This window comes from Oryctolagus cuniculus, chromosome 10, assembly GCF_964237555.1.
Source record: "Oryctolagus cuniculus chromosome 10, mOryCun1.1, whole genome shotgun sequence".
Taxonomy (NCBI): domain Eukaryota; kingdom Metazoa; phylum Chordata; class Mammalia; order Lagomorpha; family Leporidae; genus Oryctolagus; species Oryctolagus cuniculus.
In genome coordinates, this window is record NC_091441.1 from 37,956,930 (window position 1) to 37,983,433 (window position 26,504).

The following is a 26,504-nucleotide window of genomic DNA, read 5'->3' on the forward strand; positions in this document are numbered from 1 at the left end:
TGTGAAAGACAATTATTATATCTTGAAATACTAACCCTCTGCCTCTCAGCTAAAGACCTGATTACCTGAGTGATGAATAGATTCTTTCCTTCATTCTTTCAACAAATACTCATTACAAGCCTACTATATACATAGGGCTGAGCTTGGCCTGGTCGGGGGTACAGAAATAAATAAACTATGGTGCGGATTACTGAGTTCTTCATAACAAAAATGAAGAAATAAGACCTACATTGAGACAGCATCAAATTGTAGCTAAAGGTAGAATATGGATGCTCAATTAGTCCTAAGAATAAAATATGCTCCAGGAAAGTTCAGAGCAAAACAGAATGTCTGGGAATAGGGGACTCCATTAAGAGGTGAAAACTGAAGAAAACCATTAAGAATTGTTAAGGCCAAGAGAGGAAAATGCATTTTTGTGTACACACTTACATAGAAGAAGGTGATATGGAGGGAGCCTGGAGAGTATGGGGAGATGTAGAGTGCTGCTACCAAGCTCAAAATGAACAAGAGAACACAGCAAGTAGAATAGCCTGCCAGGGGCAAAGGGTTCAGCATCAATACTGAGTCAATAGCTAAGTAATGAATTTGCTTATGTGGCCAGTATTATACTAGACTTTGTGACTTTGTGTGGGTCAGTAACTCCTCCAAATACACTCACTGAAACACATACACACACACACATACACACACACACACACACACACACACCACGAGCAAAGAGAAATTCAGGTTCCTGCTCCTCCTTAGACAACAGTAAAATGGGCACTGTGCTTCTGCAATAGGGAAAAGCAGGAAAGAAAATTTGAAAACATACATTTTAAATACATATATGGAAGTGATTAAGCATTGATGTAGGTTAGAAGGGGAAGAGAAGAAATCCATTATTTGTTTATCTGAGTTTGACCTTCATTGTCCTAGCCTAGAGTCAAGGAGGTGAAACTCTCCAGATCCCTTCAGAGGGCACTACAATGAGATAGTGGTGACTCTAACTTCAGGCTTTCTGGAAGTTGCACACTGATTTCTGGGTTTTCAACCTGTGACAACCTAACGTGCTAGGGCTGAAACTGAGGTTTGGAATAGATTCACCCTGTAAGAAGGAAAGCAGCATGAGAGAACTGCTCTCCTTGGTTTGTGGGCTTTATAACATGGCACGTGAAAACATGAGAATATGCACTGATGTTTTGTAAGGCCAGCTGCAGTGTCTGCTGCCTCCATTGTCCTTTTCACTCCAGCTAGCAACACAAAAGTCACTCCAGGAACCAGGCCCTGGAGAACCTTATGCCTGTGCCTCAAAATAGGAGAGAATTTTTCGTTTGGGAACTCTAAAAGTCATTGGCCTCTTGGAGACTATGACTCTCTTTGAAGGGATTTTCAGCCTTGTGCCTTGTGGCTTTAAGTTGTTTCTAAGGGTGGGGTCAATTTGCAGCATTTATCTTCAAGGAGCTCAGCTAATGAGAGATTTTTGGCAAACACCATATCCTTAATACAGCTATGCTGGTCTCCATCTAATGTTTGATAAAATTTCTTAGACTATTCGAAGAAAAAAACAAAAGAGAACAAAATAAGGCAGTAACCTACAATACAATGTGTTCTTTTTATTTGTGTTTATTTGACATGGAGGAAGAGAGAGAAAGAGAGAGAGAGAGAGAGAGAAGGAGAGAGAGAGATCCTTCATCTACCGTTTCATACGACAAATGCTTGTAACAGCTGGCAGTTGACCTAACTAACCAAAGCCAAGAACTCAGTCTTGGAGTCCCAAGTGGAAGGCAAGGACCTAAGAACTGGAGTCATCACATGTTGTCTCCCAGGATGTACAACAACAGGAAGTTAGATGAAGAAGGAGAACTGAGACTCACACCCAACACTCCAATATGCAGTGCTGGCTGTGTCAACATCTAGTCCTGTTCTTTCTTTTTCACTCTTTTAATTCTGTACTTTGCTATGTGTTTATTTTTATTTTCTACTCTTTTGTTATGTGTTGATATTGAGAAGTGGAGCATCTGAATGACCTAGGGAGACAAATAAAATGAGCAAATTTGGCATTTAGATATTTCAGACATCTTTTTTCCTCATCTATAAAAATATCAGCTGTTCATTCCAATTTAGATGTAAATGTTTAAAGTGTTGAGTCAGACAATTTGCATTTTAAATATAGAATTCAAATCCTTAAAGAATAGCAACTTGCTATGGTAGAGTGATAAGCATCTCTGGATTTGTGCTCCAGTGTTGCTGAACTCAAGTTGAGGGGGCAGTGGGCATGTCTTCCAGGTGACAGAACTGATGACTCTGAAGCTCACTCAGACCAGAGAAGAGAGTATTTGCCTGACTGGTTTACAACCTTTGAGGCTTACTAGAAATCAGCAGAGGGATAAGGGCTACCTCCCTTGAAGAAGCCACTGCACATGGAAAGTCCTTTGGCTCTCTTTTGTCATAGTTCTTTTGCAGGACTGGTTAAAAAGAAATGAATAGCTCAACACATCCAGAGCAAAACAAAACTAGGCAACCAATCCACCAAACAAAAAACCTCTTCACTCATAGAAAGGAAAGCTATATGGACTGCAATTTAGGACAACTTAACTTTCCTTATTTTTTTTCCAAATCCAAATCTGATCTTTTATCTTTGTCTTTCTTGAGTTTTTCCTCTTTTCTCTTTCTACACATGTTATTTCATTCTCTCCTTTATTTTTATTTTCTAGTCTATTATTCCTTGCTGTGTGCCAATAGTTATTTAGCAGTAATCTGTCTGTAACATAAAAAAAAATATCCTGATTTGTGTGTGGCATGTGATTTCCACAACATAAGCTCACTTCCATTGTGTCTAATTTGGCTTGAATGAATGTGAGGTGGCTCCAGCCCATATCACATTTACTCATTCATCCCTTCATTCATTCCCTTTTTTTCTGCTGTCCCCTTTCTCTCTCTCTCTTTCTCATACATACATACACACACACACACACACAGAGAGAGAGAGAGAGAGAGAGAGGATAGACATAAAGACATAAATAAAAAAAGACACCACTTCAACCAAGGAATATATTCAAAAAGTTCTTCCATTTATTAAGTGTCATTTTGGTCTCCTGGTGTTTGAAATTTGGAAATAGCCATGTCCTATCTCTTTTTTCTGGCAGGTTGAGGGGGAAATTCAGATCTCAGCTGGATTCTCACATAATTTTTACTTCGAAGAAAGTGAGCCCTAGGGATGAGGAGGAATCTGAAGAGTTTATATGAGTGTTTTCATCAGTTGCTTTGAGATTCAGAACTTTTGTTCTATTGGCACTGAAAAAAAAATATTTTTTTCTCTTTCTCAAAATCAGCAGGGAGCTAGAAATGATGAGTCTACACTTGGTTTCAGCCCTGGGGCAAAACATCCTAAGATTTAAATAATGTCTTAGAGGTTTTCATACCTTTTGTTCCCAGGGAGTTCTGGACATGTTAAAAGGAGCAAGTTTTGCTCTCAAAACCCATTTCCCACTGATTTCTCTCCTTTTCAGTATTTTCTCCTTGCAAGCTTTTCTCTTTTTTCCCCTTTTATTCCTTCTATGTACCTTATAATTCCCTCTCCTCTCTATTTCTTCTGGATCAATTACTCTTTTCCTTTGTTTCTGATAGCCCTGTGTGTAGCTTCCTTACACATCTAGATTCACTTTTTTTAAAAACACTCAACCAAACTTCTCTTATATAACATCATGCAATAATTCCTCATTACTATCCATTGAAACACTATGGAATAAGTGTAAAGGTCCCTGACACAGGAGGTAAAGCTTAGATATGGAAACCTAAACCTTAGGCAAGCATTTGAGGCAAAGTCAAAATGGCAGGCCATTGCCAGAGCTCAGAACAGACTACCCCAAAATAAAGAAGCTTGGGAATGAAAAAAAAAAATAGCAAAAATAGGAAGATTGATTTGACCTCCCCTGACCTTTCTTTTTGATATTCAGCCATAAAGATATTCTCTGACCCCCCTTCTCTGAAAAGTGGGTCAGACGCCCCTCCTGTGGCAGGTGCCATGCACTAAAATGCAAGGAAAGCAATGCATCACAGAGAGGCCTAGATGGATCTGAACAGATGGGCCTGGAGCAGTTCTCTCCTTAACCCTCCCTGCCCCCACACCGTATTACCATTAGAACATGCGCTTCTCTGCCCTGATGGAATTTCTGCATGACCACCATTCATTTGGTTTTAATGAAACTAAGCACAAAAATATGTGGTTTTCACTGGGCCTTTGGTCTTAATATATGAAGAATATCATGTTACATAACACTCGATTGAAACCATTTATTTGGCTTTTCTCTTTTCAAATGAGAGTGTCAACCATGATCCTTGAGGTATATATGGAAAAGTTACCCTTGAGGTAGATAGGGAAAAGTTATTTTTTTTTTCACCTACATTGTCGTTAATACTTCTCACCATACAGTTCTATTTCTTCTTCCTGGCACACAATAGCATTGCCCTTCCCTCTCTTCTTAAGTTGGGCTTGACCATGGTACATACTTTGGTGGATTAAATGTGAGTGCAGCAACATTCTTTCAATGTAAATGCTGCAAGGGTTGATGCGTAATAATGGACAATGTTCAAGGCAGGTGACTGAGTCAGCCCAAGTCTCAGAGTGAGGATAAAGAAGGAAAAAATTTCCAGAAAACTCTTGGTGGAAATGTAGCATGGGAAAGAAATCAAATTCACTTTAAACCTCTGAGAGTAAGAAGTTGTTTGTTACATAGTATACAACATACCCTATTCTGAGGAGTACAGTAACCAAGAAGAGAAAACATAAAATAAGCTATTGGCATTTAGAGATAAGAGAGTAGAGACTCAAAAGAAAATAAGAAATGAGGTTAAATTATTGTCACTTTAAGGAAGATTTCCCCAGGAGTGTAAAAGATGGCTGAAACTAATCCTGTATTTTGGATGAACGCAGAAAGTGCTAATTCCTGTTGTCCGTGCACATGACATACTTAAGATCCAAAAAATACTTCAAAACATTTGCAAATGCTGCTGAGCCAGCCAAGAAGAAAATGTGCCTTGTCAAAAGTATTTCCTTCCATGATATGAAAATCACTGTAAGATCCAACCCGAGGCCTATGCTTGGTAGGAGAAGGAATTCATGATCCTCTAATGATATGGGATAGGCAATATTTTCACCCCATTTTCATGCTTTTTTCTTTAAAACTGCATCTATCAGATATCAGTTTGGGACTTCACTGAACATTGGGGTTTATTTTTATTATATTTAGTGGAATATAATGGGAAGAGAATAATACTTACTCAAATTCTGCAACTAAGTAACTATATTATTTAGGGAAAACAAATTGAGCCTTATTTTCCCCATCTATAGAATGAAGGAATTCTATAGATCACACCTAGGTTGAATATTACTTGTGAGTAAGTGTGGAAGCAACAACTTACAGAAATGGTAAAAATTGATCTTCCAAATCACTATGATTTGCTAGAGGAAGACAATTCTGCACTATTCCCAAAGGAGCTATAGGCAACTGTGGAAGGGCTGTGATTTTACCTTATTTACAAGCTAATGAGCTAGCTTTTTACAGCTTCATGGATTCTGGCACTCCAGAGTCATAGACAAAAGATGACTACAACAACTGAAATAGTGAGAATGTCAATGTTTCCGGTGCTGGTTCCCTAGGTCACAATTCCCATTGAGCAATGCAAGCAGACACAAGTGACCCCTACTTACTTACCAGATTCCATTTCAGGAGAAGAATCCTTACAGTAGGAAAATCAAATTTTATACAAAGGATATTAGGCAAATCTGCCATTAGGTGCCAAGATACTGTCTTTATTACACTGACTGCCCTTTTCTATGGAGGGAGATAATATCTATATTTCAGAGGCAATAAGCAAAACCGTTCCTTCCAGAAGGTGGCATTATCTCTATTTTCCAAAACAGTTCCTTAATACACATTTTTAAATATCATCTAGAACAAAGACAATGGGCGTGATGGTTTATACCATACAGCAATACAAAAAACATGTGAATAATTGTTTCCCCAAATATATATCCACTGTGTTTATACTATCTTAAATTCTGAGCATTTTCCCCCATGGATAATCTGCTCCTTTAACGATTTTAGATAATCTAATCAATGGATGTTGGGGTCTTATCTGTTAATTTTATTTCATGCAGCATGTAATTAAGGTTACTACCAATAGGATCCCAAAGAATGAGATGCTTTCAATTTGATGACCCAAAGTTCTTGTTCTCTACCAGCTGAACAAAGATCATTAGCAATTTACTTAGAAAGCCTGGTTGTTTTGTCTTTAACTTTCTGCACTAGCATTTCTGCCTGACACAAAGCATTAATGTACATAAATTGAATATGTTAGTGATTTCATGACTACATTTTGCCTTCAAGGAGGAAGTGTGGCAAGTCTGTCAGTCACTGGATAGTCAGTGAATAGAAGCTGTCCTGAATGTCTTCTGGACTCACCATGGTGTCATTGACTTCCAGTAAAGCCAGGAACAGATTTTGCTCCACCTTTTTTAATTGAATGCCACTCATTTTAGGAATAGCACCAAAAGTAGGTACATAAAGTAAAACATAATTAAACAGGTCTCTCTCTAGAAAATGGGAATAGTTTCTTTTACTAAAAATTTATTCTGTCTATTTACCGAGAGGTAGAGAGAGACAGAGAGAGACAGAGAGAGAGAAAGAGAGTCTTCCATCTGCTGGTTTACTCCCCAAAGGGCCTCAGTGGCTGGAGCTGAGCTGATCCAAAGCCAGAAGCTAGAAGCTTCTTCCAAGTCTCCCACATGGGTGCAGGGGTCCAAGGATTGGGCCATCTGGCACATAGGCAGAGAGCTGGTTTGGAAGTGTAGCAACCAGGACTCTAACGGGTGCCCATATAGGATACCACCACTGCAGGCTAGGGCTTTAACCATCTGTGCCACAGCTCCTGCCACAGTGGGAACCATTTCATGATCAAATATGAGCAATTTGAAAACCATACTTGCTTGTAAAATTGGTAAAACAACTTCCAATTGAAATATTATAAATAATGTATCTAATTTACTGTCTAAATGTTGTAATTTAACACTTCTTTCTGTGAAGAATACTGAGTAAAAAATTTGTTCCTATACTTCTATGTTAATGCAACAAAAAAGTGAGAAATGGTGTTCACAGAACCAAGTTAGGGGAGCCTATGTGCAGGCAGAATATGTAGGTGTTCCCTAAAATGGTGTGCAGAAAAGCAGCTCTGATGACAAGAAATTTCTGTTTCTTCCCTGCCTTTGTGTCTGAGATTCCCACTACAGGAAATGAATTATTTTTTTCACTCTAAGAAGGAGGGATTCTTTTTCAAGGCAAATATCCCAGGTAAGATAAATTATTTCAGTCAGTTTTTATTATTCCACACATTTTGATTAATATGAGATCCTTTCCATTAACACAATCATTTTTAAAGTATTTCATATGAAAAGAGATTCACAACAGGTTAGTTTTGAAGAAACTACAATGAAGACAGAAAAATCTATTGGGTTAGATATGAAAATGGTGGGATGTTTTGGGTGAAAGTGAAGTCATAGAGAGTTGCATATAAGAACATAATGCAATAACAGACCCTCAGGAGAAGAGGAGACATTGTAGAGATGAGATTGCACCAACATCCCAGGTTTGCCTAATAATACCCTTTTGGATATAAGGACTTGCTAAATGTTTGGAGCCTGGAAGCAGGGCTTTTTCCGGTGATGGAATAAACCACTAAAGTATGCTGGCTCCTTTCATTCAGAAGAATGTGGATCCAAGTCCAATGAGATCCATCAACATCTCATCTCTGCTGACTCATTCCGCTGTAAAAGGAGCTTCAACCAATCAATTCAAAATAGAAAAACAGAGGATGCGCACAAAACAAAGGAGAATTGAAAGACAGATCATGTAGAATCTCTAGTACTATCAAAAAAAGAGAAAGAGAAAATCCTGGAATCCATTTTAGGGGGCATCCCTGAGTGCAAGATTCCTGTATCAGGTGCACAATAAGTGAAAGACATCACCTTTTATCCCTGGAAGTGATGGATGGACAGTGGGGAAACTGTAAAATCTGGAAATGGCTGTCATCACTACCTGTTCCGCACCTCAGCAGCCACAGCCCACATTTTGTATCACAGAAGCTAAAGGGCGGCATGCTGGGCTCAGCTGCCAGCCTGTGTTGACACCATCCAACAAAGGCTGTTCACGTGCACGGATTTTCACTGCGGTGCTGCCTAACTTAATCCTTAGTCACTCATCATTTGCAGCTTATCTGTTTTAATTTGTTTATCTTGTTTGGTCATTAGTTTTGTGTAGATTTTATATTCATTATTCTGCATCGTATCTCTGACATTTCAGTTTAGGAGGTGATTGTTTACCATATACATTGATTCTCTCAGGTCCTCAAATATTCCACAATCGATGCTAACAAGATAGTAACTACGAATAGTCATTATTTGGCTATTTTGGGACACATTCTCCATCTCATTTTAATGCATTCTTATGTTTCCAGTCTCCTGGGGACTCTCACATATTCCTTTTGAACCTTTACTCTTTAATGCTACCCAGACAGAGCCTTTGTACCTCTTTGGAATGAATAAATACAGACTATCTCGGGTGATTTAAATCTCTCTCTCATGTGCCTTTAAAAATGCACACTTTGCTTTTATCAACCTCATATTTTGAACTTTCAAGAGAAAACACTGCATTTGGCATAGGTTCTCTTATCAGCCCGTATTATAGATGAGGGAACCAAGTCAGGACAGGCTTGTCTTCTAGGTTTCTAACAAGTCACAGACACAGAAAGAATGTATTATGGATGTTGTAGATCATTTGTCTGGCCTGTTTGCTATTGTAGTTTTTGTTGCTGGTTTATCTATTTACTGCACCTGGAGTTTCCATGTGGCCTTTAATTGGGACTGAGCAAGGAAACTCTTACTCCTGAGGCCTCGTAAATACACACAACAAGGCATTTCCAGTGATTCTGCTAAGCCTTACTACAATGTACAATTCCTTCATAATGGAGAAAACCCAAATATCAGAAGAACAACGTCCCTTCTGCTATTGTGCTTTTTTGGACTTTACTTCGTTGTACGATGACCAGTGCTGTAACTTGATGCTCCATAGCACAGGAAATCTGCGGTTGAGGCCGCTGGATATTTTGAGTTATATCCAATATCTTGGCCAAACATACACATTGTCTCTCCTTTACACTGTGTTATCGTACTGCAACTTTCAAATGATAAAAATAATAACTAAGCTAATCTAATATTGCGTGAAAATTGTTAGTTTTAGATGCCCATGGCTTCATTAGGAGACCTGAAGCATGGTCTGTGTTATGTTAATCTAAAAGGATTTTACTTTATTTATGTCAAACTACTTTGGACATACTGACAAAGCAATAAATGAAAAAAATGTAGCTTACTTTTGCAGGATAGTGTGAGCAATCAAGCACCTGAAGCCAAGCACCAGACCATCAAGTACAAGATCCTTACACTGTGTCTCATTGCACAAAGCACTAAGATTTGCTTTGGGAAAGACGTAAAATGGGGGAAGTGGAGGGAAATGGGCATCTGTCTCCTCGGCATCTTGTGAGGCCCTTGCCCTGGTGGTTTAATTATGAGCACACATGAGGCATTGCTCCATAGCTAAGCTCCGACTTGCAATATTCTGCTGTCGTCTCTTCCACAACAGCCATAACACAAAAGCATTTTCAGGGAAATGACAAACCCCAAAGTAGAATACAATTCAGTGTATTAGAAATCAAGATTAACTCTGTTAGATGCCTAGTCCAGGGAACGGAATATTCAACCTTTAAATAAATACACAATAAAAATAGCACACTCTTACTATAGGGTTACTGGACTGTAGCAGTAAATGAACTGAATAAAATTTTATGGCTTCTTAACATGCTGAGGTTTTTGCAGCGTCTTCCATCTTGTAGCTTAACAACATTTTGCAGTCTGCTATCAGTGAAACTAATAGTGCAGATGAAAATTTTATGAAAAATGGGAAATCTACATTGGTTTTATATTATGTCAGTGGAATGAATAAAGATCATATTTTGGCATTAACAGCTAATGGTGGGAAAAGGAGTAGGGGCTGGTTGCTCCATTTTTGGCCCTAGAATTGATGTTTTTTAAAGAGTCGACTGTAATTATGATATTTGAATGTCATTATCATTAAACTGATGAATTATTTAGAAAGAAGGTGAATAAGGCAGAGTTTCTCAGTGTGTTCAAGCATTTTAGTTGTATTTTGCCAGTCGAGATGCTTCTTTCAGAGGGCGGTATTAATCACACAGATGACGCAGATATGTTGTGTGATTATTTCTCTCAGCAAGGTCAAAGTTTTCTACTATACAGCATTTGAGGGGAAGGGATGGGGGAAAGGGGGAACAGAAATCGTGAAATAATGAATCATACTACAAATGCTGATAGAAAATAGTCCCTACTCTTTTGAAATGAATTATTTTGTGTCTTCCATTTGAGTTGTTATAATGAGCTCCTTATCAACCTCTGCCCTCCCACCTTGATTGACTTCAGAAAAGCTTTTTTGATAAGAGGAAAACATAATTTGAAAGAAAAAAATGCTATGAGAATTCTATCATGTGGATGGGAAAACTATTCAGTTTAAGATACAAGCACCATTGCCTGCAAACATTTGTCTTGAACCAAATGGCAAATTACTAGTGAGCAACCTTTATTTTCTCATTTCTCTTCCCTCCACTCTCTCTCCAGGAAATAACAATTGTTTGTTTTCAGTGGTTTCATTCCTTAGGAGTCTGTGAAATAATTTTCTTTCTAGATGTATGTACCATTTTTTACATTCATTTGCCTGGCTTAGATGGGTATGCCCCTAACTTCAAAGGGCAACATCCCACTTCGGGTCTCTCATGCCAGTCTTTGATTAATGCTTATTTAATATCAAGGACCACAGTTTCTCATGGTATACAAAGTGGAATAGTCAGGACTTTTTATATTTGGATGTTACACTTAACTTGATATCATATTTAAACTTCATCTTACAAAACACAGTAAACTTTTTCTTTTAGGTCTTGCTGAGTTTGTACCATTTTGTAGTTTACTGAATGAATATATTTGTATAGTATCATTCTGAATACTCTCACTGGGTTATCAAAAACTTAAAGAATTCCTTGATTCCAGTCATGTGTATCCTAATCCCATCTGCCTTTATTGTCATTTTTCTCTCACTCAGGGGCTGCAATTATTTGCAATAATGATTCCCTTTTGACATACATCCCAGAAAAGAACAAATAGGATGCTGTCTGCTTGGACTAGACTTTGAATGGGTAATTGGAAGGAAGACTCTAAAGGATATTTTTCTTTCAGATTTCCTCTACTCAGTTCAGCTCATCCAGAAAAGATCCAGGCATACAGAACCAAACTCCTGTCTAGTGTAAATAACACCTCCATGAAGACACTCTACTTTCTACTCTAGATGTGGGAAAAATGAAAATGGAGAGAAGAAATTCTCAACTTCCAAGTAAACACAATATCAACATAACAAGTAAATGCTTCGTTTCACTCACCAATTCTTTTATGACTTGTTTTTCTTCTTAAATACTTTAATAAAGAATTTTCCCTTTTTTAAGCTTGAGAAAATATTCTAAATATAATTACTGCTGAGTGAGATAGTGTCTAGATATTTTTAAAAGTATTTCAACTGTTGTAGCTTTTGCTGCTGCTGGGTACTTCTGCATATGTTTAGCCAAATTCTTTTGGTCTCAGTGCTTTAAATGTCTTATTTGTTCACACACAGAGAGACACATACTTGCACACTATACTCACAAATACACAGAAACCCACATAACAATTGAATATCAAGGAAAGGCCAAACAATTTGTTAATTTATTTAGTATTATTTACATCAAGTTATGGAGATTTTATTCTTTGCAATGGTATTTGCATTTTGTCCTTTTAAATTAACAATTAAAAATAAGAATCAATCGTGTTTCATTCACATGTGAATCTTTAAATGCTAGAGGTTACACAAATTAACAAATAATTAGCCTTGACTAAAAAGTAAAAGTTGAATATTAAGAAAGTAATAATATTTGTTTCATTTTCCTAAACACGAATTGCCGTAAGTCTTACTCCTTTTTTCTCTTGGTAATATTAATAAATGCATTGCAGAAATTTTATATGTCATTCAGCTTTCATTCTAGGTATGAGGCAAGACAGCCTATGTTCAATAAAAACATAACCTCATACTAAAATCTGAAGACTGTGCATGTGAGATGCTCAGCAGTTCATGCGTGAGAGCTGTATTTACAGATATTATGTTTACATCCTTTACTCACGTTATTTAGGCAATACCTCAAATTGGACTTAAAAAGCTTTTCAATAACAAAAGGATAAGTGATATTTTGATTCCACTTACATGGTTTGACTTATCTGTTTGTTCTTTATTTACACCTGTATAGTGGAACAAATTGAATCACTGCTTTTTTTAAGTTATAAAAATTGCCCCAATTAGAGAAGGATAAGAGAATGTCCACAATTTTTATTTACTTCTTACACAATAAGATGTGGAGTGAGGTAGATGGATACAAAACCAGGTCTTTCCTTACGGAGCATTTCAGAATCACAGTTTAAAAAGTATTTCTTTGGGATTTCATCAATCAATATTTACAAGATTTCCATGAAATGGTTAGAACTGAGACACCATGCTGAACAAGTCAAATGTGGCTGAAATTCACCCGGGGACGAATGTTGCAGGTATTAAATTATCCATGGGCTCCAGTCAAGCAATTCAATACTCAATCTGCTCAAAGCCCAAGGAAATAAAAATCACATAAGGAATTTCAGTTTGAAAGAATATTTTCTTTTTAATTTCTGACGTACAATGGCAGGCCATCTGACATCATGTCACATCAGCTTAACTCCCTGGCTGCAACAGACCTGTTGTGCCATATCAGTGGGAGAAATGTACAAAGAGATTCTTGTCCTCAATCAGATTTCCCTGGTATCAGTCTGGACAGCAAGCAGTCAATCCCAATTGAGCAGGCAGATGGAGACAGAGCAGATTAATAAGTGGATCCTCTTTATCTGAAGAGCTGGCAGGCATCATGGTTCGCCAGGCACCTGAGTTATATTTTTAAATAGGTCAGCACATCGAGCGTTTACAAAGGGGAAATGGAGTTAGCTGGAAGATTGGCACCAGTGGGGAGCACAATGTGGGAGGTGGAACTCAAGGTGTGCTTTGATAGAGTCTGAGGATTTGGGACAGTGGAGATGGAAAATAAAGAATTGCTATCCCTGCTTCACCACCTAGTTTGAAGAAAACTGAATGAACCAAGAAAAGCATAACACAAAAACATCTGAGTAATGTCTCTGAACCTGGTGATGCATTTCAGATTTAGAGACCTCCAACATCATCACTGTCACTTCACAACAATCAACAGGGCAAAAAAGCAAGGAGTTTGCTGGCACCTTACATGGCATAGGACTCTGGAAGCTATACAGGAAATCTGTATTGGACCTTCAAGGTGAGGAAACAGGATGCATAAATAAAACAGTAACACTAGTAAGTGTTCATATATAAAATAGTAACACTAGTCTGTTTTTATGCCTAGGTGTGTGTGTGTGTGTGTGTGTGTGTGTGTGTTTGCAAACGAACTAAACTATTGAGAATTGAAGTCCAGATGGGAATGCAATTTTATTTTGAACAGAAGCAACATATCAACCAACATATAAACAACATATGAACTAGCGACTCCTATACAGTTTCGTAAATCTCACTGTATCTATTTATTGACAACATTTGTTAGTTGAATGTAAAATTTTGTAACACATTTATAACTATCCCCAAGATTTTCAAATAGTATTCTAAAATACTCCTTGGAGACAGACTTTTTTATATCATAGTCAATAGTGTAGTCAATTAGCTTACACATTGAGCATTAAGCTATTTCAATCAGGATGTTTTAGACCCTAAAAGAAAGAGACAAATCTTGTTACCACATTTTCCAGGGTGTGGATTCCAAGGGATATTATTACATTCAGCTAAATGCTGAAACACACTAACAGGATAGCCCACTTAAAACATCCCATTTGCAGAATTTCACTCTCACTTCCCAAAAAGTATAAGAAATATAAATGAGGCACTGTTTCATTACTAGCTTTTATGTAAATGAAAACTGGGTAATTAAAAAAATAAATTTTCTTATTTTCTGAAATTGTGCCATTCATTTTTTATTCCCTTCTCTCTCTTGGTGGTAGGGAGGATGCTTGGGACTGTGCCATATTACCCAGATTGAACAAGGCAAGATCGAGTGATTCACACTCACAGGGTTTGCCTCAACACTTGATTTGACAGCTGGAAGTCAAACTCCATTTGCTTGTGTTGTTTCCAAGGGTAGATAAAAAAGACATTTGAAAAGAATAATTTGGGACCTCCAGGGAGAATAGCGTATTGATTGAGATGAAGTGTGCAAGGCTAAAGGAGCAAATTTCTCCTAAAATGAGACTCAGGAAAATTAAGTAGCAAGGGAGCAATGAAGTAACAATAAATGCTTAATTTGGAAAGGTTTTTAAAGTCTCTCAGAGTTCTTGAATCCTCTGATCTCAGTCTCTCAGATTTACTCAGTGATTAAATGATTATCTGATATGACAGAGCTGTGTGGTGGGCGTCCCTCAATAACTTCTGTATGGCAACAACCATTTTCTTCTCTTAGGGGATAGGAGAATACATACTGGTATTGTTTATCTAGAGTCTACTTGGTATAAAAGTAAAGTGACAGAATTCTGTAATTTCTTACCAATCACTTGAGAAACCAAATTAAAACAAACAAACAAACAAAAAAAGGAAGTAGAGACATTTTTGACATTGAGACCTGAAGGAATCCTTGAATGCAGAGAAGGAAAATGGTCACTGGAAGACTGTCGTTTTTGTGGGGAAAACATCTTGGGTCACACAGATATGATATATCTGGTGAGGGCATCAGGCCTGCAGATAAACTTGAAAAATTGGTTCCAGGAAGTCCTGGAAGGACTACAAGACCTAGAAGTGTTGCTCAAAGACATCTACCTCAGATTAAAAGCATTTTTTTTTTTTTTTTTTTTTTTTTTTTTGCTTGGCAGAGTTAGACAGTGACAGAGAGACAGAGAGAAAGGTCTTCCTTTTCCGTTGGTTCACTCCCCTAATGGCCGCTACAGCCAGTGCGCTGCGCCAGTCTGAAGCTAGGAGCCAGGTGCTTCCTCCTGGTTTCCCATGTGGGTACATGGGCCATCCTTCGCTGCCCTCCCGGGCCACAGCAGAGAGCTGGACTGGAAGAGGAGCAACAGGGACTAGTACCCGGCACCCCAACTGGGACTAGAACCTGGGGTGCCGGTGCCACAGGCGGAGGATTAGCCAAGTGAGCCACGGCGCCAGCTGGGATGTAGATTTCTTAACTACTAGGCCAAACACTCGACCCATACATGACCAATGTTTGAGCAACTTCTATCTCCTATAGATAGAGAACTGCTTACAATTTTGACTCCTGGTATGGCTATGACCATATATAACGATAAAGAAATAAACTTGTATAGGTTTTAAGATAATAAAATAAAAATAACAAAAAATGTAGTGAAAAAGGCACCACTACCATAATATAATACTTTTGTTTCTTCCAGTCTCGAATCTTCAGTTCAGTTTATCATAGTGGCCTTATAAAAGGGATTGAATAATGGGAAAGGTACTAGCACTTCTAACAAGGGAAGAAAAGGTTCAACAATACTAAGCACGATGTATTAACTGTTACACTACATAATCTACAGAAGAAAAGAGAAAGCATATTTTAACAATTTCTTGTAACAATTAAATGTTTTATATTATAACAGCTTCAAATTTTTTCATCTTGAGAGCTGCATTGTGGTACTGTATCAAAATTTTCTTATTTTTCTTTTTATTGCATATAAAGATGTTTCCCACATTGTCTTATTAAAATATAGTAAATATAATTATATTAAATATCTCTTTTTTATGTTTATTTATTTGAGGGTTAAAGTTAGAAACAGAAAGAAGGAGAGATAGAGAGAAAGGTATTCCATGCACTGGGTCACCCCCTAAATGGCCACAACAGTTGGAGCTAGGCTGATCTGAAGCCAAGATCCAGGAGCTTCTTCTGGGTCTCCCATGCAGTTGCAGGGGCCCAAGCACTTGGGGCATTTTCTACTGCTTTCCCAGGCCATAGGAGAGAGCTGGATTGGCAGAGGAGCAGCTGGGATATGAATTGGCACCCACATAGCATGCCAACACCAAAAGCCAAGGCTTAACCTACTACTACACAGCACTGGTCCCTAAACATGTTTCAATGTATTATTTCTTTAAACTCAATTGATATGAGAATGATTACTATTTCAAAAGATATATAAACAGAAAATAACATTTTTCAAGATATATTTATTTCAAAACAGAAAGATGGAGAGAGAGAGAGAGATCCAGAGAGAGGGAGAGAGAGTGAGAGAGAGCGAGAGAGACATCTTCCATCTTTTGGTTCACTCCCTAAATGCCCTCAACATCCAGAAATAGGGCAAGTTGAAACCAGGAGCTAGGAATTTCATCTGGTGTTACCATGAGGGTGACAGGAACTAAAATACTTGATCCATCATCTGCTGTTCCCCAAGTACATTAGCAGCGAGCTGTTTCAGAAGGCTAGAGTAGCCAGTATTGATTGAATTAGCACTCTGATATGGGGCAGCTTAACGTGCTACGCCACAATGCCTGACCCACAAATGATAACATTTTCATTCTATGGCTAAACAAAAATATATTCCATAAAATCAATCTGGCTTTCTTTAATTTCTCCAAAATTATTCCGTATCTAAGTAAATACTGGCTGATAACTCACAAAAGAAATGTGGGAAGATATTTTGGGGCATCTTTGATAGAGAGTTACAGCATTACATAGAAGGATTTATGTTGTGTATTTGTATACTATCAATATTGAACTTAAGCAGTTAGATAGTTTTCTTTTATTCCTTCAAAAATTTGAAGTTCCCTTGATTTATTAATATGTTTATTATTATTTTATTTATTTGAAAGACAGAGTTACAGAGAGAGGTAGAGCAAGAGAGAGAGAGGTTTTCCATTCTGCTGGTTCACTCCAGAAATGATCGCAATGGCCAGAGCTGAGCTGAGCCGAATCCAGGAACCAGGAGCTTCTTCCAGGTCTCCCACATGGGTGCAGGGGCCCAAGGACTTGGGCCATCTTCTACTGCTTTCCCAGACCATAGCAGAGAGCAGCCGGGACTCGAATGGGCGCCCATACAGGATGCCAGCTCTGCAGGCTGGGGCTTTAAAACACTATACCACAGTGCCGGCCCCGATTTATTAATTTAATAAATATCTCCCACACACTACATTTAGTAAAGTTCCCCTCTATCAATACTCAAAACTTTATCTGCTCTTTCTGTACATAGTGAATTGAAAACAAAAATGAAATAAAACAAAAAACCTTTCTTTGAGCTTAACCTAGAATTTTAGTCATTGCCTTCTATAGCCAGTTGCTGTAGGCATGACCATAGATGAGGATAGGGCTAGATGAGTACCCACATCTGGGTATCAAGTTCACATTCAAGCTGCTTCTATTTCCCAAAAAATATGTAAATAGCACATAGTAAGTGGTCACTATACAAAACTTTCCGAGAGAAATGTACACCTCCCATTTTTGTTCAGCTGAAGTGATGAGACAATACCTCCAGTGATAAAATGCTCTTGAGTTGCTTTTATCTATCAGTGTTCCCTTCCTCACTCGTTCATCTCTTCCTTCTTTTTCCCATTCAGAGTGTGCATACAATGACTATTTTACAATAGGAAATCTCTACACTCTATTATAGCAAGATTTCAGTTTTTTAAATCAAACATATGTGTGTGTGCAATATAAGTATGTAAAATATATATACAGTTCAGAACAGTGTTTAAAAAGCATGAGCATAAAACATAAAATTTAACAGAAAAATCCTACTGGATTCCTTTTGGACTTAGTCTTCTCAGCCTCTTGGACCACTTTTCAATATGCTTTTCCAATGGTGAAACCTCCTTCATTTCTCCAAATGATAGCTCTTATTATGATTTGGAACTTATTTCATGCATATGATTAGTTTATATGCATGCATTTACTTGTTTATTTATATATTTTATTCTGTATGTAAATATATATCTACATATATTTATGCATATATAGAATAATTTATGTATTATTTTGAATGTGTAAGTATTTTCAGGCATATGTTTCCTCATCTTCAAAATATATAAGTTCTTGAAAAGAGAGGTTGTAACTTGTATTTTTCTTGTATCTTTCCCTCAGTTGTTAGAATACGACAAAGTACAGAAAATATCAGTTTATATTAAATATGAAATGTTAGATATATAACTAGGGTATTCTTTAGTCTGTTGTCACAAATAGCCATTGTGCTATGGTTTGAATGTGTCACTCCAAAATTCATGCGCCAGAAACTTAATCAATGAACAATGTTGAGTGATAGAACCTTTAAGATGCAATTAGTTCATAGAGGCAGTGCCCTGATACATAGAATAAAGGCTGTTATATTACTGTGTTAGTTATCCCAGTAGCAGGATGTAAAGGAAGGGAGTTTGACCCCTTTTTAAATTCTGTGTCTCCTGTTACTTTTTTCCCTTGTGCCTTTCAGCCCTCTTCAGATGCTGTTACCATGCTAGTGGACTTCCTAGACTCCAATACTGTGAGAAATACTTTTTCTTTCTTCACAAATTTCCCAAACTGTGGTATTACTTCACAGTGACACAAGATGACAATAAAAATTAAGTTTGTACTTTCTACTTACTACTTTTCTAATTGTTTTACTGTTATTCACCATCCCATTGGATGGACACTAAGAAAATGGAGGTGTGTTTAAAGGGGCTAATATTAAAAATCAAAGCTTCTGGAGAAAGCTGTCTTTGAAGAACAAGAGAGAAAGACTCATGATATGATTATAGGTATTCCCCTGAAATCAAAATATGTGTAAATCAAAGTACGGGAAGTATACCTAATGTTGGGCCTTTGTTGGATCTTTAATTACAAAATACAGCCTCTTTTTCTTGATAACTACTGGTCTTCATCTTCTTCCCAGCATACAAGACCACTTCATTATTTTTCTTTGCTTTTCCTTGATAAATGATTCCATTTTATCCAACTTCGTTGGCAGAATGGCCCACATTAAACATTCATTTGTTTAAACTAACAGAGTGTGGTCAGCTGATTCCCAAAGGAGGAGAGGAAGCCAAACAGGTCTAAAGTGGCATCATTTAAGAACACAATCAATTCATTATCTTTTTCATAAAGTTCACATATGCATGCATTAATCATTATGGTGTGATACTGGGTAGGAAGTTCTTACCTAAGCAAGTTCCACTCAACAATATATCTTTAGTGTTTAATGACCTTTGCAGCTTAGATTTTATTGTGTGCTCACTCATCTGTTGTTTTATGAGCCAGTCTGTGTCTTTATGATGAACTGATTAAGCAACTGGTTTTGAAGTTAAATTCATAAGCAAGTCAACACTGCATCCCTATCTATCTAAGGACTATGGCCTATTATGATCCTTTCTCTTCTCCATTATATCAATATCAGAGAAACAGGGAAACTTCTAGAAGAACTAAGACTCTTAAATATATTAGACAGTTGAAGAATCTAGATATTTACTCGAAAAAGAAAAGGTTAAGTGAAAATCCTGATGTCAATCTTTGCATTTGTGAAAGATTATCTACATTAAAGTAAAAAAAAAGTCAATATGCACTGCTCCAAGAATAGACAATAGTCCTGTGGAAAAGAATGGGAGGCAAGATAAGAAAGAACTTTCTCAGCACTCAATAATGAAACAAATGAACTGAGAAGTTGAGATTTTAGTCCATGGAATGATTCCAAAAGAATCTGAATGAGGATCTTTGAAGAGTATTGAAATGGATTACACATTTGCTCTTGACATTGGACTAGGTCATTTTCCTAGTAAGATTCCATAATGTTAAGCGTTGTCTGACACTTAACAGTCTAATCACATAACAATCAATGAATCTGGTGAAATGATCAGCTTGGCTGTGTTCTTCCTTTTGTCTTGACCCCCCCCCCCCCTTCATCATTTCTTCCCTCCGTTTCTTTCTTTCATGCTATTTGTGTTCGGTGAGTATTTTATTACTTGACACAAACCTTTCACAATAGTAATTATTTATGCTCTAATGATATATTTGTATAAGCATAGCCATATCTTCCAGTGCTCCAGTGATAAAAATATGAAATTCAGACCTAACTTGGATACCAAGGGATATTTGTATATTCTTCTGTGATCTTCTACATTTCCTGTCTAGTAATTCCACTCTTAAAACTAATAAATTTAATTTATAAAAATTCAGAAGAATAGGCCTTATTTTGTTCTGAATTATCTTTCATATGAGGATTCTTAATTCTTTGTTTTAAAAACAAGTTTACACTTTCAGGTAATATGTAATTAATAAATAAGTAGAATCTAGGAAATGAAAAAAATGTCAAGGGCATTTCCAATTCATTCTAAAACATGACAATTTTAGCTTTAAGTCCCACCTAGAGAAGATCATAGAACATCTTCCAAATCTTTAAAAACATGTTGGCTAAACAAAACCCTCTGCTCCCTTAATTAATGAAATTTAGATGTCATTGAATATGCAAAATAGTCTTATTTTTTGTAAAGATTTCTCCTGTATTTATATTGCAAATAAGTCGCTCCTTAGTCTTCACTTTTGTATAGTAAGTTAAAACTTTATCTTCTCCCAGCATTGTTTTATGCTGGTTCTTTTTAAGATTCATGCTGCTTTCTGCTGAATTCTCCACTCAAAACTATTTCTGCACAGAATTGAGGTGGATTCTTCACATGCTAAGCCCTCCTAAGATTGATGCACATCATCATCTATATTTTGAAAGTTGTGGAAGAAGTTAAAGAGGAATTAGACCTGTCACCATTAATAGACCCTGAATCATGGCTAAGATTAGAAATCAGGAGCTCATACCACAAATAATAGTGAGAGAGGAACAGCAACTTCATCACTCACCAGTCACCTAACAGGTTGTCCTCCAATATCATCTTTATTTTATAGAACTATATTTCTTACCTCTGAGAATCGTTGTGAAATGGATGGGATGATCAGATGGGCTGTGATGGATGAAACCATGTTGATTGCTTGTTTTCCAAGATTGAGGACTCTGTGAATGTTAAACCATGCCTCCTCCGTGGCGGAAATTTTTAAGGGAGCCCAATGAGTTCCCTCCTCAGGTGTTCACGCTCTTGTAAAATCATCTTCCCTTGAGTGTGGATGCAACTATGACTTTCCTCTGATAGGAAGAATATGACAAAGGTGGTAAGATGTTACTTGAATGGTTATTTATTCTGTGTTGCTAGCAGACCTTACTCTTTCTCTCCTACTAACCTGAATTATGCTGTTATGAACTGCTATGGATAAGTTCATATTGCTTACAGGTGACAATCAAAAAGGCAGTGGGGTTCTTAATCCTACAGCCACAGCAAAGATATTCTGCCAACCACTAAGTGAGCATGGAAGTGGATTGTCTCCCATTGGAGTATCCACATGAGAGTGCAGTCTGTCCCAAATATACTTTAATTACAATTTTATGACACCAGATACACCATACCCAGACTAGATACAAAGGGACTCTGAGATAATAAGTATGCTGCATTAAGCTATAAGTTTTATGGTTTTCTTTTATATGGCATTAGTAATTAGTATGCCAGCTTCCCAGATAAGAAAATTGAAGCTCTTGACTACAGTGAAGATACTTTTCTTATATGCTTAATAAAGGGACATAGTGCAGTGCTGTGAGGTTGAAGATAAGGAGCATTTTGGGTTTTGTTTTTGTTTTCTTATCTTAATAGAAGAAGCATCTCAATATTACTCTTAAGGCTAGCTTCTGCAAACCTGAGACTTTTTCCCCCTCCTTTCTGTCCATAGCCCTCAGGAAGATAGGCCGAGCAAGGAAATGTTGGAGGTCTGAAAATGTCACAGAAATGTTGACAAAATTTTCAACATTATAAAGGAGCTATGGTGTTAAACTTTTCTAAAAGTTTTAGATTCCTAACATAAATATTTACCATTATTTCCAATGCCTACTTTTAAAACCAAATTAGGAAAACAGAATTATGTATGTTTCAACAGTGGAAAAATGTGAAAAGAAGAAAAAAACAAAGAAGGTAAAAAAGGAAAGATAAAGGAAAGGAAGTTAGAAAGGAAGAAAATGAAATAAGGAAAAGAGAGGGAGGAGAGAAGGAGAAAATCAAGGGAGAAGGAAAGAAACAACAAAGAAGAACGATCTTTTGTGATAACAACTCTTCCGAGAATATATAAAATAAAATCATTTATAAAATACTACAGTCGGGGCCAGTGCTATGGTATAGTGGACAAAGCTGTTGCCTGTGGTGCCAGCATCTCATACAGGCGCTGGTTCAAGACCCGGCTGCCCCACTGCTGATCCAGCTCTCTGCTATGGTCTGGGAAAGCAGTAGAAGATGGCCCAAGACCCTGGGCCCCTGCACCTGTGTGGGAGACCTGGAAGAAGATCCTGTCTCTTGGCATCAGATCGGCACAGCTCTGGCTGGCACTGCCAATTGGAGAGTGAACCAGTGGATGAAAGACTCTCTCTCTGCCTCCTCTCTCTCTGTGTAACTCTAACTTTCAAATAAATAAATAAATCTCAAAAAAAGAAGATACCACAATCAAGTGATTATTTTTAATTTATATAAAAATGAAATGATTCATAAAATCAAATATAAAGTAGAAATAGAAACACCTATCATTTAGTTATTATAAACATATATATATACATATATAATATAATAAACATGTACATTATTGTAAGTACTTACAAAAAATTAATGCCTTTCATCCTTGCATAGATCCAACCACAACTTGGGTTCAAAACTTGGGTTGTTCTCAATTTCAGCTTATCTTTAACTGTTTGTAGCATTTGTATTATCAGTCTCCTGTATCAAACACTGTCTTTTAGATTTAGTGTCTACAGACTCCAAATCCTTTCTTGTCTTATAACTTTGGCTATCCCAGTACTGGTGGCTGAAATCTTTGCTAATTAGTCATGATTACACCCACTAAGTTTATACAGAAAATGAAGATTCCTTTAATAGCTCTGGCACAATGTAATTATCCACAAATCCCTGAGACCTCAGGGACAGAACTCAGTGCTTTGGACAGGGCCCGGGGTACTTACTCAGGGAAAAAGAAGCACTCAGTTTCACAGCTATTCCTCTTGGTATTTTTGCTCAAAGTCCATGCCGATCTTGGTCTGTGTTTCCTTTCCCAAGGTTCAGGTTCTCTCATACCTATCTCACATAACTGAGGTTTTCTGTTTTGTTTTTCCTTGCAAACTGTTTTCCTTTAGAAGTTCCCTGATTCCTGTAATTTCTCATCCTTGAGCATTCACCAGAAGGAAAAACCTTCCTCATAATAAGAAAGTTTTCTTTGTAGGATTTGTAATCCTCACTGTCAAATATAATATTCTCACCATTATGTTAGTCTAGGTTCTCACCTAAATGAATTTTCTCAAACCTAGCTCTCACTTAGAACATCCCATTTTTCTACATTTAATTCATGATATATAGAAAACTGAGTGAAAACTCTGAATTGGAACCTCCAAAAAATTGGAAAAAATAACTTTATATTTCAAAGTCTACCCTAAACATTCCCTCTTTGATATTTTTTTGACTGAACTTCATGACTCAATTCTCAAAAATATTTTTAATCTGGAGCTTGCAAGATGTATTTGAGGATTTTATAGTACTTCTCACATATTATAATAACATTGTTGTTTTGTTGATATTATACATAGCTGTTGTTTGTGGATATCTGACAGGTAGAAATAAGGTTTGAATTACTTTTTTAATCCATTAGTCAAAATTATAGTATTTTACATAGTAAGTCCTTAATGTATCTACTGTTTAATAAATAAGTACTTTTGTGAAATAAATGCTTGTACAACATAAATTTAGAACCAGTGAAAACTGAGTTTAAAATCAGTGCAACTTGTAAGACTTAGAAGTAAACATATCCAAGGTATTCATTTATTTTCCTCTATCATTACACTGAAAGGCATTATTGTACACACTCGAAGTTTCCAATGCTAAATGTAGAAAATGACTCCCCAAGTAATGGCTGTGAAGAGTGTATTCTAAGGAAGTAGGACCAGGTCCCTAGGAGGCCAATAAGGTTATGTTGCCTCAGCCTCATGATTCAGTGTTTGCTAGGGAGATCATTTGAGTAACAAATGCAGGAGAACAGCTGCAAGTTTGCATGGGGTAGAGGTAAATTTAGGTGTGAAAGAAAGCTAATTACCTTAGTGTGTGCCAAACTTTTCAGGTGCTAACAAGATCCTGCTCAGGGACCCTGGGAGAGCTGGAAAAGGGTCCCAGAATGCACTTGAACTAAGCTACTGACTCACAACCTGAAATCAGTCATGATTAAAAAAAAAATTAAAAAATCGTACTCAGGTTAAGAACAGGAAGAAAGGTTAATATGTCAAAAGCCAACCTATTTAGATAAAATAGATTTTATCTTATTAATCTCCAAACCCCTTTGGGAGGGATTGTAGATTGACTATAAATCAAATTCTCTGACCAAAATCTCTACTCATATCTTACAGCAATGGATATGTTGATTCACAGTTTACACAAAATTTTGTGAAAGGATGGGTATAACTTTTTAGAAATAAGATAATTTCAGATCTCTGAGACCTTGAATGAAAAATATGACTTTGTGTGTGTGTGTGTGTGTGAAGACACCTACTGTTGTGTGTTGTGAAAACATCTACTACTTTTCAATTCTGAGATATTGATTCAGAGCCATAGAAACATGCTATTTTGGATTTACTTTAAAAGTGGTTGATCAGTTCCTGTTGGTTGTCTGGTACTGGGTTTATCCCTATGGGGTGTACCTGCCAGTGCCATCAGAGTTGACCATGTGGAAGGCCTAACAATAGGACATAAAGTGTAGGATTAATTTTATGTGTATAAAGTTAATTGCAAATAGATCTTAGTAAAAAAAAAATAAGAATGGGAATAGGACAGGCAGGAGGAAGAAGGGTGGGAGGGTGGAGGGAAAGGAAGGCAGGGTGGGAAGATCACTATTTTCCTAAATTTGTCTATATGAAATGTATGAAGTCTGTATACCTTAAATAAAAGTAAAAAAAAAAAAAGAACATAAATATTCCAACTCTGACAAATTGAAGATGTGGTTGCTCTACCATGCTTTTTGTCTTTGGGATGGAGAAGGTTTCAGGAATTAGTACAGATGGATGTGAATCTTCAGTTTGTCTCTGTACAAATAATCTGCCATCACATCTGTCATTTCTTTGCTCTTAACCTATTCAAAGATTTTCAGTCAGGACCAGAGGGCTGTTATAAGCCTGAAATTTTAAAACTTATACTTGAGCCTGAGATCCTACTACGTAAAGCCTAAACTGATACTAAAAAGTGTATAATACCATCTAGAATTTTCTTAAAACTTTTCATTGCTCCTATTTATCATACTTCTTTCCCGACCCTTGGCCAAAAATTACTTCACAGAGTCTTTTTTTTAAGAATTATTTTATTTATTTGAAAGAGCTACAGAGAGAGGTAGAGCCAGAGAGAGAGAGAGAGAGAGAGAAGAGAGAGAGTGAGAGATCCTCCATTCTTCTGGTTCACTCCTCAAATGACCACAATGGCCAGGGCTGAGCTGCTCCGGAGCTGGGAGCCGGGAGCTTCCTCTGGGTCTCCCACGTGGTTCAGGGGCCCATCTTCTACTGAGCCATCTTCTACTGCCTTCCCAGGCCATAGCAGAGAGCTGGATGGGAAGAGGAGCAGCCAGGGCTGGAACCGGCACCCATATGGGATGCCAGTGCCGCAGGCCAGATCTTTAACCCACTGTGCCACAGCACTGGCCCCTATAGAAAGAGTCTTGAAAGATTGCTCCAGTATCTCATTGTTGTGTAGAACGTTGTTTACAGTTAAGGTTTAATTCACTCCTATGTTAGAGCTTCTTCTATTTTCTTATGCATCTCTGCTAGTTCCATCCAGGGCTTTCCACTTCTCAGCCACAGAACCATGTTTCTGAGATACTGACTCGTCCTATTTGTGAAATTCTAAGACACTTGGCATCTTTCCTTCCTTGTGGGTGTGTGTACTCATCCTTTCTCCTTCCCCCAGTATCGTTTCTTTCCTTAGGACTGGCATTGGCTTAGGAAATACTTTCCTTAGATCCTGTTTTAATGTGGCATGTGAATTCAAGCACATGAACCATTTTCATATTCTTTTGGGAAAAAAGTTGGGAAAATAAAAATTATATATATATATACACACATATATATATATATATGGACAGGCTAATCCTAATTTCTAAAGTTCTTATTATCATATCTACTGTTCTTCCTGCCAGTTGTGCTGTGATAAACTGCTATAATTTAGATCTCATAATTTTCAAGAAAGATGTCACATGATACTCAAGTGTTCTCTTCTGCCCTGTGGCAT

General features: G+C 37.2%; 1 long non-coding RNA gene across 2 annotated transcripts in view; it reads right to left on the minus strand.

The window, feature by feature from the left end:
• LOC127492294 (uncharacterized) overlaps nucleotides 1–26,504 on the minus strand; it is a 65,608-nt gene that overhangs the window by 15,252 nt on the left and 23,852 nt on the right. For both annotated transcript variants that reach the window (XR_007921475.2, XR_007921474.2), the window contains exon 2: nucleotides 21,088–21,307. This is a non-coding gene — a long non-coding RNA (uncharacterized lncRNA). The remainder of the gene's footprint in view (nucleotides 1–21,087; nucleotides 21,308–26,504) is intronic.